The 14,773-nt window shown below is 48.5% G+C and overlaps 1 protein-coding gene across 3 annotated transcripts in view; it reads left to right on the top strand.

The window, feature by feature from the left end:
- Positions 1-14,773, top strand: part of ZZEF1 (zinc finger ZZ-type and EF-hand domain containing 1) — a 103,676-nt gene that overhangs the window by 2,096 nt on the left and 86,807 nt on the right. The gene's annotated exons all lie outside the window — the stretch shown is intronic.

The following is a 14,773-nucleotide window of genomic DNA, read 5'->3' as shown; positions in this document are numbered from 1 at the left end:
AGAGTATTTAATCTCCTCTGGGAAGTCAGGGAAAACTTATGTGGAGGGTGACACCTCAGCTCAGAGTCGAAGGGTGAAAGCAGGCAAGGATCAGAAGAAGGGTTAACAGTGTTTCAGGCAGAGGGAATCACGTGCACCGAAGTCCAGAGAATGGAGAGTCTGGAAGAATAGGGTGACGAATGAGGCTTAGGCAAAACTGCTTCAAGGGACAGAGAAGCCCATGCGTTGGTGGTTTAAATAGTAAACAGGTTTCATATGGAAAAGGCCAGGTGGGTAGTCCAGCTTTGACGTGGCAATTTCAGTCATCGGGGACCTGGCTCCATCCATCTTCTTGTGCTGTCATCATCCACAGGCACCTTTTACTTAGTACCCAAATGATGCCTTCCACTGTCACTTTGCACATTATGCCAGCAGGAAAGGGAAAAGGGAAGGAGAGGGCCATATCTCCTTTCTTAAGGGCAGGGCTCGCATCCCATTGGCTCAAGCCCGGTGATATGGCCATGCTTAGCTGCAAGGGAGGCTGGGAATGGGCGAGATTTTTATTTCGTGGCCGTGTAATTTGCTGAAAAATAAGTATGTAATTACTGTGAAAGAGGAGAGCAGATATCACATTATAATTGGTAGTCTTTGACTCACGTGGCTCGGTTCCTGAATGCTGAAGGAGAGAGCAAGGCTAGAGGAGTAGGCAGGAATCAGCCCATGGGGAGTCCTTTGCAGCCTCTGTGAAATAGGAGTTTGGAAACGAGTTTTAAGCAGGGTACGTGATGGTTGTGGCTTCCTTGTGTAGAACTGGTTGGAGAAGTGGATCCAAGCAGATCAGTTGGAGGCCATTATGAACAATTTTGAGAGGTGTGTAGGAAGTAGGACAAGCAGTCCTGAGTCTGAGTGGAGGATTAGAAGGAGAAAGGAATCAAGGATGACCCCAGCATTACTGGTTTAAGCAGTCAGAAAAGTGACAGTACTGTTTTTTTTTTTTTTTTTTTTTAATTTTTTTTTTCAACGTTTATTTATTTTTTGGGGGACACAGAGAGACAGAGCATGAACGGGGGAGGGGCAGAGAGAGAGGGAGACACAGAATCGGAAACAGGCTCCAGGCTCTGAGCCGTCAGCCCAGAGCCTGACGCGGGGCTCGAACCCACGGACCGCGAGATCGTGACCTGGCTGAAGTCGGACGCCCAACCGACTGCGCCACCCAGGCGCCCCGACAGTACTGTTTTTGACAACAGAAACCTTTTCAGGAAGGGACGATCAGAGACAAGATGAGTTTGGTTTGGCCATGCTGAGCTCAGTGTGTCCATGGGGCAGCTAAGTGGAGGTGTGTCTTAGCCTGTTGGGCGTTTGCGTCTGGAGAGTCCTGGGAGAGAAGACCTGCCTGAGATACAGGGTCATCTCCTTGTTCCAGTGAGGAAATTGCCGCATTGTTGCCTCCTAGTCTGATGTATGTGATGTCTTTTCTTTCTTTTCCTTTCAGTGACCGAAAGTCAAAAATATTATGCTCGGTGAGGACTTAGATCCCTTCGAGGTGATCCATGGACCGTTGAGCATAGTTAAATCCGGAGGTCACTCCGCCCCTGTAACTGAAGAAATACCCGGGAGGAAAAACCGAATGGTTGTACCTTCCTGTTATGAAACACAAAGTCCCAGTAGCCACCTATGTGGCAAAAATAAACATTAAGGAGCTGTAAGCACAGCAGTGAGAACTGGTGACTTGTAAAATGTTGCAAGTTCTCGTTTTTGTAAAAATCCCGGGTACCATCTAGGGCCGTGGCATAGAGCATTAAGTGTCCGTAGACCGAAGTCACAAGATACGTGTCGGGAAGTCTTCGTTCACCTCTGTGTAATTGTCTCCCTCCTTGTCTACAATGTATTCAAACACTTGGTATCTGGTGACTTTGGCCAGCCGTGCAGGGCCAGTGGGTGACAGCAGCCACCACACTGAGGAGGAGACTGGAGACTCTGTAGGGTTCAGGGACTCACCTAAGAAGATTGGAAATTACGTTTGGGTAGTGACACTCAAGTGTGAGTCTTCTGTCGCTGAAGCCTGTGCCCTTTCTCCTTCAAGGACCTGCTTCTCTGTGATTGTTATTCTGTAGTCTCATCATTCCTCTTAAGCTTTAATTCTTTTTTTGTTTTAATGTTGCATTTATTTTTGAGAGACAGTGTGAGCAGGGGAGGGGCAGAGAGAGGGAGGACAGGGGACTCTGCGATGACAGCGGCGAGCCCGATGCTGGGTTCGAACTCACGAGCTGTGAGATGGCGACCTGAGTCAAAGTCAGACGCTCAGCCAACTGAGCCACCAAGGCGCCCCTAGCCTTAATTCTTTAATTCTCCCCTATGTGCTAAGGGAGGCCTGGCAAGGATAATTCAAATTTGAGAAAAAGCATGGTGTATTTTTCTTGACGTCTATTTAGCTGTATTAGATTGGGTGTGGGGATAGTTGGGGCTTTGCTTGATACTAAAATCTGGTGACTTTCCCTCTGTACTGGTTAGCACTGGTTGGCACTGGTTAGTGAAAGAGAGCAGGTCTGACTCTATGTGAAGGCTTTTTCAGATTGGGGGGCGCCCTGGTGGCTCAGTCGGTTAAGCGTCCTACTTTGGCTCAGGTCATGATCTCGCAGTTCGTGGCTTCCAGCCCCGCGTCAGGCTCTGTGCTGACTGCTTGGAGCCTGGAACCTGCTTTGGATTCTGTGTCCCCCTCTCTCTGCCTCTCCTCCACTCATGCTCAGTCTCTCACTCTCAAAAATAAAAAAAATAAAATAAAAACCTGACTGGGATAAGCTCACAGTGGTTGTTCTGTCCATAAGTACAGGGTAATTGTGTTAGTAATATCCCAAGAGTTAAGTGTTAGCCACGTATGTGATTCTGTGCTTTAAGGTAAGTCTGTCCTTTGAATTGAGTGTGGGGACATTTCTGTGTCTTAGTTAATTCTCCCCTTAAGCTGGTGAAAATGTATTCTGATACTTCCATACAAGTGTAAGGGTTTTTGTGAAAGAGTAATAAAATGTCTTTGTGGTAGCAACTAAAATGATGAGTTGTTTCTCTTCCTCGAGCACAGTGGAGCAGGTTCATTGGCATACGTTCCTATCACATGGCTGAGTTGCCGAGCTGTGTATTTGCTCTTGGGCTCCAAGTCTGCATTGCCGTCTGCATCCACCCAGGTGCCTTGCCTTCACATTCCCACGACCTTGGTTGCTTGAGGTGGTGTCCTAGAGAAGTTGCTGGAATTGTATTACAGACCAAAGTCTGAAGCGTTATCATTTTATAGTGTGACATACCTTTTCTCGTGGTAGGTGTGGTCCATGGGGAAGGATTCGGTCTGTTCTAGGGAGCGGTATCTAGTTGACTTCTATGCAGAAGAGCGGTAGAGTTAAAATTAAATGTCTGTTTGACATCAGAGATTAGAGATGACGTGTTTGTGCTCTCGGCATGATAGGCTTGCAGAAGATCGTGTAGAGTCCAGGGCAGGAAGAGGTGCTGAACACAGAATGGCAGCAGTCGGCTGTTAGGGGGGAATTGAGATGAATGGGTCTTACTGTATTAATTTGACATACTCACTTTGGTGCTTTGGGAAATTCATTGGGCTGTAAATCTGAGGGAAGGACCATTTTTATTTATTTATCATGTTAGCACGGCCCCGGCTCACAGCCAGGGCTCAGTGGGTGTTCTCCCCTGTAGGGACCTCACGTTGATTCAACAGATTCAATATGGTGCTGGCCTCATTCTCCAGCCTTGTGTTTTATCTTCAATCTGTCACCTTACGGTAATGTATTTTTTGATGTTTGAGGAAACAGTTAAATATAGCTTTAGTGAAAACTTAAAAAGGTTCTTAGTCACTGCTGGGTTTTAGAGGAAATTTAGAGAAAAATACCATTTGTCATTGTCGTGTCAACAGTATTAATCAGCTAATTTAGAGTGGCCCTGAGCCCACGAAGTATGCGGACAGAGCTGTGCAGGTGTCATTCTCTACCCTTTCAGGGCACAGAGGGTTAGATTCTTGTGTCTGCACCGTGAAGATGAAGCAGGCTGCAAGCACCACTGACCCTTAGCTCAGAGCCTGCAGGGACTCCCTACTGCCTGAAAAGTCAGGTGCATATTCCTCGGAACGGGTTGGAGCCCACAGGCTGGCCCGTCTGCCCTTACCTGCGCGAGCCCTGTGCCCTAGCCGGTGGGACACCCACCTTGTCCTGTGTGTGGACCTTGCTTCTCTCAGTTCTTCGGGATTCCCTGCCTTGGCCCTGTCACCTGGTCAGGACCAAGCTTTTCTTGTGACATGATTCAAATGTCTTTTGTGTCCTTCTGATTCAGCCCTGCCCTTGAGGCCCTTGTTTCCTGTTCTGTACACGTCGTTGGGCACTTAGGAGCGCACTGCCTGGTCTCGTTCAGCAGTTAGGCTGCGAGGCCCCCACCCACCTGCCTTTGCTGCTGCAGCACCCAGGAAGCCTTCAGTTAGCGATGGCCATGGGTGGTGAAGAGGCAGTGCGGCAGGGGAGGGTGCTGGCAGAATTGGAGGTTATTTTGGCGCTGTGTGCTTTTCTGGGTCGGGGATGATGGCGTTGCCTTCTTCCGGAGAAATTCATGGTCTCAGAGAACTATATGGAGGAGCTCTGTTTTAATTTCCTGGATTTCTGAAATGCCACTTCATCAGGTGCTGTCTTACTGTAGAAATTTCAGTGGCTCCCCATTGCTTTCACAATCAAATGTTGGGCTAACCTTTAGGTCTTAGTACCTTTCCACGCTCATCTCCTGGTATTTTCAGCCAGACAAGCCCATTCACAGTTTCTCGTATGTGTGGGGATTTTGTCCTCTGCTCCCGTTGCCCCCTGTAGCCCTTTGCCCCACCCTGAGCAGTCTTTCAAGATCCACAGAGGAGCATTTAACAGTAGCATGGAGTTTGGGAAAGGCTTCACCAAACCAAGGCTTGAGAGGCCGGAAGAATTTGCCTGGCAAAGGAAGGAAGGGATAGAGTTGAAAGGTGTGGCATGTGCAGATAAAGTCGCGTGGGAGAGTGTGGCAGAGTTTGGGAATGACGCTCTTTTGGCATCTAGTCTAGAGTCGGGGGGCAGGGTGGCTTGGTAGCGATTGCATGCAACCTGTCCCCTCCCTTTCCCAGTAAAGGGGTCCCTTCTGTAACACCCTGGACAGATGTGTAGTGAGTCCACTAATGGGATCAGTGAGCTTGCTGTTCTGTAAGTCCGCCCGTTCCACTGCCCTGAGCTTCGGACTTGGGCCCTGGGGTCAGCCTGCGCAAGTCCTGGTCCCACCATGCCTAAGCCATGTGACTCACACGAGCACCCTGCGTCTCAGCTGCCGGTCCTGTATCTCCCTTATCTAGTTACCCTGAGGGTTAAATGAATTAGTTCCCGAAGAGCGCCTGGAACGGTGCCTGGCACGTGCTTGCTGCTGTTTCTGGTGTCACTTTTCTCTGGTCCCAGCTCTGCGCTAGGACCGTGTGCTCCGTCTTCTGTGGACTAAGCCTTTGAGTACTTCACTTAGACGCGGCTGCAGCACTGTCCCACAGGTGGGCAAAGGGAGGCTTCAAGTGAGAGGTGAGCCTCTCAGCCAGCAGGTGGCAGTACTGAGACCAGATCCAGAACTCTGATGCAAGCATGTTTCTCCCAAATGGAACCAGTGTGCCACCTTCGTGTGGAGCCTGACGTGTGCCCTCTGGTCCTTGCCCCGGTTCTGGTCTGCTGTGTGTACCATGGTCTTGATCCCACTGCTGGTTCAGGTGGTTAAACAGGATCGGTCTGAGCCCCGTCCCGTGTTGCCCTAGGCCAGGGCAGATGGATAGAAACGTGCAGCCGGCCAGTGCACTCTCGTGTGTCTCGTCTGCGAGGTGGGTACTAGATTGTAGTGACAGTTCTTTGCACTTTGCCAGGCGTAGTTTTGTTCTGAAACCTTTGGATCCTCATGGCAAGCTCTGAGGACAGGCTGAGCAGGAAGAGGGGTTGAGACTTAGGGGCCCAGAGTTTTGTCCCAGGCTCACAGAGGAGAGGTGGTGAGTCTGGCGCCATACGTGATTCCAGACTTCCTCTTAGTCTCACTGTGTTGCCCTCGTTGTTTCTCACATGCTGCATGGCCTAGGGCCTGTACTTGGGTGCTGCCTGGGCGGTTACGTTGTGGCTGGCAGAGCAGGGCGGGTGTGGTAGGAGGAGGCCTGAATCGGGGGAGGAGGATGAGGAGACTGCGGGCCGCGTCCCTGACCGCCTGGAGATGGGTGTTGGCCCCATGGAAATAGGGGGCACTGCTCTGTTTTTAGATCAAAGTGGACTCATCCCCTTTGCACAGTTAGGGCCAGACCTAGTGTATCCACTTGGGTTTTGGGCCCCACGTTCCAGGGCGTAGAGTTTCAAACCGCTAGAAATTTGGTGAGTGTCTAGTGAGTGTTAATTTGCATATTAAACGTTAAACAGATCAGAATGGAGTAGGAAAGATCAGAGCACCTTGTATCTGATCAGAGAAAGTATTCCATCGTTTCATGATACTTTTGTGTCAACATTATGGACACGGGGTCGTGACATGAAACGTGCTTCATCCAGCGGCTCAGCCAGTGAGACTTCAGAAGCTCCGCTCTGAGGTTATGTTAAACTGGAGGGTCCCCCAGGGGACAGGCAGCGTGGCAATGAGACTAAAGCCGTACGAGATAGAGAACTGGCTGAGGGAGACTCGGTGCCAGACGATCACTGTTTTCAGTGGTCCATGGGCCGTTTGGGGGCACAGGGCTCGGGTACGTTCCGCACGCCCACAGGTGGTGACGTGAAGGCGGCGCGTTCCCTTGCGTTCTGTGGAGAAGAGAGTCGTTGCTGTCAGAACCGGCCAGAAGACCGGAGTTTCCCATCCCCAGTGTGTGTCCCAGAGACACTGGAGAAGGGGTTCCAGCTGTACAGAGGCACATCTTCTTTTTTTTTTTTTTTTAATTTTTTTTTTTCAACGTTTATTTATTTTTGGGACAGAGAGAGACAGAGCATCAACAGGGCAGGGGCAGAGAGAAAGGGAGACACAGAATCGGAAACAGGCTCCAGGCTCTGAGCCATCAGCCCAGAGCCTGACGCGGGGCTCGAACTCACAGACCGCGAGATCGCAGAGGCACATCTTCTAAGAGATTTGTCAGTCCGTTCCAGTTCGAGCACTGACAGAGATCGGGAATGACTGGCTCCCTCCACCCTCGATATTCTCCGGCGGCCTCGTGGTCCCCTTACCGTGAGATTGAGCTCTTCAGCCTAATGGGCCCGGCCCTCTCCATCCTGACCTCCGTCCGGCTCTTCCTCTGCCTGCCTCGGTTGCAGCCACACCAAGCACGTTGTAGTCCTCTTGGTTTTCCCTGCACTCTGTCTGTGCTCACACTCCGTCCCCTCTACCTAGCATGGCTGCCCCGTCGTCGTACGCTTACAGATTCCTAGGTATTCGTCAAGGCCTAGTGCAAGGGTTGTTTCCTCGGGGCCGTTTTCCCCGATCGTCCCTCCCGCTCTGGTGCTTCTGGTCTCTGAGTGTCTGTTAGCTCACGGCACAGCCGTTCCTAGTGTGGGGTCCCAAATCTTAATAGGATTCAAATCCAAGCAGCGTTATTTACTGCTACTCATCATGTGGACTTGAACAAAATACGTAACCTCTCTGTTGCTCACCAGTGAGAGGGTAGTACCTACGTTTGGGGCTGTTGTGGAAAATGCGAGTCGACGCATGTTAGGGCCTTAGAGCTCTGCCTGGTGCTTAGTAAATGCTCAGTAACTGTTAGGTACGCAGTTGTTCATGCTGTAATTTCGTTGTTACAATGATCACACACCATGTTGCTGCCGTTGGTTTACAGTCTGCTCTAAGGCTGCGAGGGTTTTAGAGGGCAAGGACTGTGCCTTGTTTATTTTCATACGTGTAGAGACGAGCGCAAGTTGTCGGGTGTAGTGGCTGCTTATCAGAGAGTGTTGAGCAAGCGCATGAGCAAACCAGATTCCGCGAAGTCCTGTGAGACAGACGAGGCGTTACTGTTCGGTTTGAAAACCTGTACATTTCTTCTTCTTTTTTTTAATGTGATTCCCTCACCTTCGGTCTTTTTTTTAAATTAAATTTGATTAATTAGTTAATTGTTATTTTTTTAATTTACATCCAGATTAGTTAGCATATAGTGCAACAGTGATTTCAGGAGCAGATTCCTTAATGTCCCTTTCCCATTGAGCCCATCCCCCCCTCCCACCACCCCTCCAGTAACCCTCTGTTTCTTCTCCATATTTAAGAGTCCCTTGTGTTTTGTCCTCCTCCCTGTTTTTATATTATTTTTGTTTCCCTTCCCTTCTGTTCATCTGTTTTGTCTCTTAAAGTCTTCATGACTGAAGTCATATGATTTTTGTCTTTCTCTGACTAATTTCACTTAGCGTAATACCCTCCAGTTCCATCCACGTAGTTGCCAATGGCAAGATTTCATTCTTTTTGATTGCCGAGTAATACTCCATTGTATCTATGTACCACATTTTCTTTGTCCATTCATCCGTCGATGGACATTTGGGCTCTTTCCATACTTTGGCTGTTGTCGATAGTGCTGCTATAAACGTGGGGGTGCATGTGTCCCTTCGAAACAGCACACCTGTATCCCTTGGGTAAATACCTAGTAGTGCACTTGCTGGGTCATAGGGTAGTTCTATTTTTAATTTTCTGAGGAAGCTCCATACTGTTTTCCAGAGTGGCTGCGCCAGTTTGCATTCCCACCAACAATGCAAAAGAGATCCCCTTTCTCCGCATCCTCGCCAACATCTGTTGTTGCCTGAGTTGTTAATGTCAGCCATTCTGACAGGTGTAAAGTGGTTTCTCATTGTTGTTTTGATTTGTATTGCCCTGATGATGAGTGATGTTGAATATTTTTTCCTGTGTCGGTTGGCCATCTGGATGTCTTCTTTGGAGAAGTGTCTATTCATGTCTTTTGCCCATTTCTTCACTGGATTATTTGTTTTTTGGGTGTTGAGTTTGATAAGATCTTTATAGATTTTGGATACTAACCCTTTATCTGATATGTCGTTTACAAATATCTTCTCCCATTCCATCGGTTGCCTTTTAGTTTTGCTGATTATTTCCTTCGCTGTGTGGAAGCTTTTTGTTTTGATGAGATCCCAATAGTTCATTTTTGCTTTTGTTTCCCTTGCCTCTGGAGACGTGTTGAGTAAAAAGTTGCTGTGGCCAAGATCAAAGAGGTTTTTGCCTGCTTTCTCCTCGAGGATTTTGATGGCTTCCTGTCTTACATTGAGGTCTTCTATCCATTTTGAGTTTATTTTTGTGTCTGGTGTAAGAAAGGGGTCCAGGTTCATTCTTTTCTACATGTCGCTGTCCAGTTTTCCCAGCACCACCTGCTGAAGAGATTGTCTTTATTCCATTGGATATTCTTTCCTGCTTTGTCAAAGATTAGTTGACCATACGTTTGTGGGTCCATTTCTGGGTTCTGTATTCTGTTCCATTGCTCTGAGAGTCTTTTTTGTGCCAGAAAACCTGTACGTTTCTTTGAGGACAGTTTCCGAGTGTTAGGAAATGACTTATTTATTTGGTGAAGCTGTTAGTCATGCTGTTCCGATTTTTTTCTCTCTCACCCAAAATGTCTTTGTTTTTGTTTGTTTCAAAATTCTTCTTGTTGTATTCATTAACTATTGACAGACCAACAGAATCTATGAGGAATAGCAAAACTGTCGTCGTTTTTATAACCTTACTTCTATGGGATTTTTTTTTGTCTGTCATCAGCACAGGAGTTGGGAAGCAGAGAGCACTGGAGATGCAAGAAACAAGGAGGAAGCCAAGAGCTTTAGTGGATGTAGGACTTGAGTGCCATCTTGAGGTTTAGAGAAAGCGCGTCTCAGGTTTAAGGCTAATTCTGAGTAAACGTGGGCATGAGGTGCTGTTGGGGAAAGAGAAGAGCTCAAAGAGATTTTACGTCCTCAGTTTCCAGACTGCAAGAGCCCTGGGCCTTCTCTGAGCAAAGGAAGGAGAATACAGTCTTGAAGAACTGAGTCTGGAGTCTCGGATTCCAGTAGTAGCTGTGTGACCTCAGGCAAGTTATCTGACCTCTCCGTGCATCTACGAAGTGGGGCAGTTAATACTAAGTGCTGCTGCTGCCCTTACGAGGGATAAGTGGTGTTACGCAAAGTGCCTGGAGTTTAGGGATGCTCAGATGTTGGTTTGGAGCTTCCCAAAGCATATGTCCTTCCCCGTGGGCCGGGCTGCAGTTGTGCTGATGCCCTCAGACCTCGAGTCCTTATGGTGCCCTGCCGGGGCCAAGTGGGGAAGGGCTGTGTGCACTGTGGTCGTCACATGGTGGGGTCTTGGGGCAGACGGAGGCTGTGCTTCTGTTCTGTCTCCCTCCACGCCCATTGGCTCCGATTTTTATATCAGGCTTGTGTTCTCATTTCCTGATATTTAAAAATCCCCCTCGATGCAGATTGTCATGTTACTGCCATTAGCAAACACTTATGCTTTCAGGTCTTATTTTGCACACACACGTGTGTTTTCATATTTGTGTGTCTGGGGCTTTGTACTAATGTGCAAAGTGTGTATATTTGGTTTTTTAAAACTATCGTGAGACTGCTCTCTGATATTCTTTCGTAGCCTACTTTTTCAGTCTGTGGCCTTCACCTTTCCATGTCAGTTCATGTCTGTGTCATCTGATGTCCATATTCACGCCTTTCCGGTTGTCCCAGAACTCTTATTTGTGGTTGATATATCCAGTGTTTACAGAGGAGGAATATTACGTGACTGAAAAAGCTGTAAAAGCACTGATGCAGTCTATCCTGTGCCTGAAGCAGACACTCAGAATTTTTGATTTTCCTTGTCATCACTCACGCGGCATAGAGCCCATGGGTCGTCCGCGCCCCTACGCAGTGTCTCACTGTCCCCGAGTTGTCACTCGGCCCCTGCAGCTGGTGCTGGTAGGTCCCCGAGAGTCACCAGATGTCATGTTTACATTACTTTATGAGTTGTCAGTTTTTAGGCCATCTATTCCCCCCACAGAGCACGAGTCCTTAGTTGTCCTTCGCCGTCCTGTCCTCACCCACATCCACACACCTGTCCCCTGGCAGAGTGTGTCTGCTGTGTTTAGTTCGCTCTCGGTGTGTGTGTTATTAAGGTGACATGAATCGTGTGTGTCGCCGAGCCGTTTATTCCACTGCTGCTTTTCCTTATGCGTCTTTCCTCCCACGTTAATAACTGAATTGGTGCTTTTTGGTCCCTGTCATTAATTTCACTCCAGATTCTCTGCCAGTTTCCTGAATGTCTTCTCACACGTTCAGTGTGTTCAAGCACACAGGAAGGAGTTGCATAGACTCATCTTCTCCAGAGCTTTCCGACCTGCCTCATTCTGGACGTGTGCTGTGCAGCACCCCAGGGACTCGTCCACTCTCTCGGTTGGACCCCATTCTTCCTCTTTCTCCGTGTGGTCTTTATTCAGGTGACCACACCCTCTGGTCGCTTTCTGACTAAGGGAGCATGAACTAGTGTGTGTTTTGAGAGCCTTGTGTGTGGAAGAATGTCTTTTTCCGCTCTTTCACAGTTGGTGGTATTTTGGCTACATGCTGACTTTGGGGTTAGAGAGGACCCCCCCCCCCCCATATGTGGAGGGCCCAGCTCCCATCGCCTTCCATCTCCCGGCATACCTGCGGAATTAGCCTCTGGTTCCCGGCCTCTGATATGGACGCTGTGTCTCCTCCCTGCAAGTAGGAACTTCTGCTCAGCGACGTGAAGTCTCAGCACCGTGTGCCTTTATCCATCTGTAGGGTATTCGGCCTCTTCTGTTTCAAAACTCACATCCTTCAGTTTGGGGAAATCCCCTCGAATCGTAACGATTGTCCTTTCTCTCCCTGTGCTGTCTGTGCCCCTTTCTTCTGGAACTCCGAGTGTTTGGATAGTGGGCTCCTGGACTGGCCTCCTGGTTGTTTTCCTCTTTTCTTTCCCAGTTTTCGTCATTCTGTCTTTTTGCTGTGCTCTCTGGGCACCTCAGTCCACTGAACTTCCAGCCTCTTGAGATTTCTCTTCCAAAATCTGTTAAGATTTTCGTTTTGCTGTGATATGTTAACTTTCAGGAGCTTATGAAAACATTCTGAATAGACTGGCTTTAATAGTAGTCTCCTGTTCTTTCATGATGACACAGCGTCTTTTTTATTAGCTGGTGGTGGCTGCTGATATGTGGTGGTTCTGAATATACTAGAACCCACTAGGTTGTGCACTTTAAAAGGGTGAGTTTGACGGTATGTGAGTTACACCTTAGTAAAAGTGGTATTAAAAATATCTTTTTTTAAATATTTGTCTGAAGATACTGATGATCACCTTTTTGACGGTCTTGTCTCCTTCTCCTTTCTTTTCTCCAAGTTGCTTGTTCTGTGTTTCATATTAAGCCGTTCCTCAAACGTCAGTGGTCCTGGGCTGCCCCCACTCACGTTAAAGAGCAGGGTACTAAAGAGGTGGGGGCTCCATGCGTCTGGCTTACTGACAGCTGAGCCTCACTGGAAGGTGCTGGGCCCTTGCGGGGGGTGCCCTCCAGTGCCAGTGTCTCCAGGTCTGTCCTCAGGGGCTTGTCCAGCACCCCCAGAGAAGAGCCCCCCAGTGTCTTGCCCGGAGAGTGTGAAACTGGCTGCCAGCACTCGGAGAGCCCTAGAGGAGGGGTGAGTCTTACAGACCTTGACCCTTGGGCATTAGTGCCCCGTTTTCAGTACAGTATTGACCCTTTCAGCCGCGCCTGGTATTTCCTAGTCCGGAGACTCTGTGCCACGCTCTGGAGGAAATCAGCCCCGCACCCCAGCTTCTGACTGGGGAGAGGATCTGGAGATCTGTTACGTTTGTATGTTCGTTTGCTTTAAACCTGAGAAAATAGAGGTAAGAGAATAGAATGAACTCTCACAGACCTGTTCACCAGCTCCAACAGCTACCAACTCAAGGCCAATTTTATTTACTCTAAACTCCACCTGCTTCTCCTCCAAATTATTTTGAAGCAAATCTTTCCCGCCACAAATATTTCATTGATTAATCTTTCATTATGTATCTTTAAAAGGTAAGAACTCTGGAAAAAAACACACAATCTCACTGTCACGCTTTTCCCTTAAAAAGAAACCCACGGTGATTCCTTAAGATCGGCGTCTATCCAGTCTGCTTTAACTGCTTTCCGAAACAGACTTCCCACGGGTTTCCCTCCACCTTCGGCAGCACCCACTGCTGCTGGGTCCTAAGAAGGCTTTGGGCCCCTCAGCGCGAAGCAGCCTGTGTCTCCGCTTGCCCGCTCCCGGCTCAGGGGCCTCTCTCTTGCAGACAGTGGTGTTCACTAGGCGTCTGTTTGTTTCTCAGCTTCCACAGTTTTGTTGCTATTGCATCATTCGATATTTGCTTCTGTCTTTGTGCTTTAGGAAAACATCCCTGTGTAATGTTGTCTTGGTGGGATTTCGGGAGGAGGCGGAGGTAAATGCCTTTGTTGGGACACTCGTGATGGCTGCTTGTGGTTCGCTCGGAAGCCTTGAGGCCTGGGCCTTCCTTCCCGGAGGCCCTCAGCCGTCTTTATACCCCACGGGCAACCGACGAGTCCGTCTTCGTGAGGAGCTTTTCCCTCTGACTTTTATCTCACGACCTTAATCCTCGCTGACCCTTCTTGTGACAGCCCGTTGCAGGCACCTGTTCTGCACCCTGAAGACCATGGTCCTGCGTCCGTCCTCACAGGCAGTGTCTTCTGTCCATCACGGTCTCTATCCTCTCATCCCTTCCATTCCTTTCCCTTTTGGGGTAGAGCTTCCGTAGTAAGCTATGGGTCTAATCAGAAAAGAAAAAGGTATTTTCTTCTTTTGAACATTGTTTCTTCATTACTGTAGTCTTTGATCCTGTTAACTTTTTGGATAATCTGGCGAGGTTGAGGAAAGGCCAAGAGAATGCGGCAGCTTTCTCTCACACTTTGCTCTGAACTGTCCCCCGTCCTGCACTGAATGCCCATGGTTTTAGACATGAACCCTGGGATTTGTTACGTTCCTGTTAAACACTGCATCGTTTAGAGGTCCGTGACAGCAGTGGGTACTTGTATCAGTCATGAAACCTCAGTGGGAAATCTCCACATTTCATGACGGAGGGAAATAAGGAAAAGGCAGGAGTTTGAAGGAAGGGAGAGAATGACCTAGAAAAGAAGGTGGGGAGACTCTCAAAGTATTTCATGGTGAGGGATGTCTGTGCGTGAGTGTATCGTCAGGAAGAGAGAAGCCACTAATGCGGCAGAGATTGAGTTCTGGGGAGCTGGGACAGTCGCTAGGTGAGGGGAGTCTTGTAGAATGTGAGAGGGAATGGTGTCAGGGACACAGAGGGAATGACAGTGCAGGTTAGAAAGGAGAAGGAGACACTTTGCACGCTGATATGCTTTCACTGTGTTGGACTCTGTTCAAATGTTACTTAATGCAGACAGCAGCCTGTGAGTTTGGTGATATTTGCTGCATTTTTCAGATCAAGGAGGTAAGGCTTTTGGAGATAAAGGAATGTGTGGACAGTCACATAGCTGGTTAGTGACAGCAGGATTCAGACCAAATCCCACATTGTACCCAGGTCCCCAGATGGCCCAACAAGGGCAGGGAGCAAGTGAGAATACGGTCAAAGGTTAGTGAAAACAGGGCTGTGGAGTTGATAAATCAAGTTGGGTCTTGCGTCCAAAGAGTGTTTGAAAGGAAAAGCCCGGCTAACCCAAGGTGTTGCTCTAAGCCAAGTCTCTGATTCTAGCTTTGTGTTTGGCACTTTGTAACCAGTTGGAAAATGTTGCACAGGTTGCTTTCTGCAATTGTTTGGGAAAAGGGGG

The sequence above is a fragment of the Lynx canadensis genome, chromosome E1 (assembly GCF_007474595.2).
Source record: "Lynx canadensis isolate LIC74 chromosome E1, mLynCan4.pri.v2, whole genome shotgun sequence".
NCBI lineage: Eukaryota > Metazoa > Chordata > Mammalia > Carnivora > Felidae > Lynx > Lynx canadensis.
Note: the sequence above shows the minus strand (reverse complement) of the source record. Positions and strands in the feature narration are given on the sequence as shown.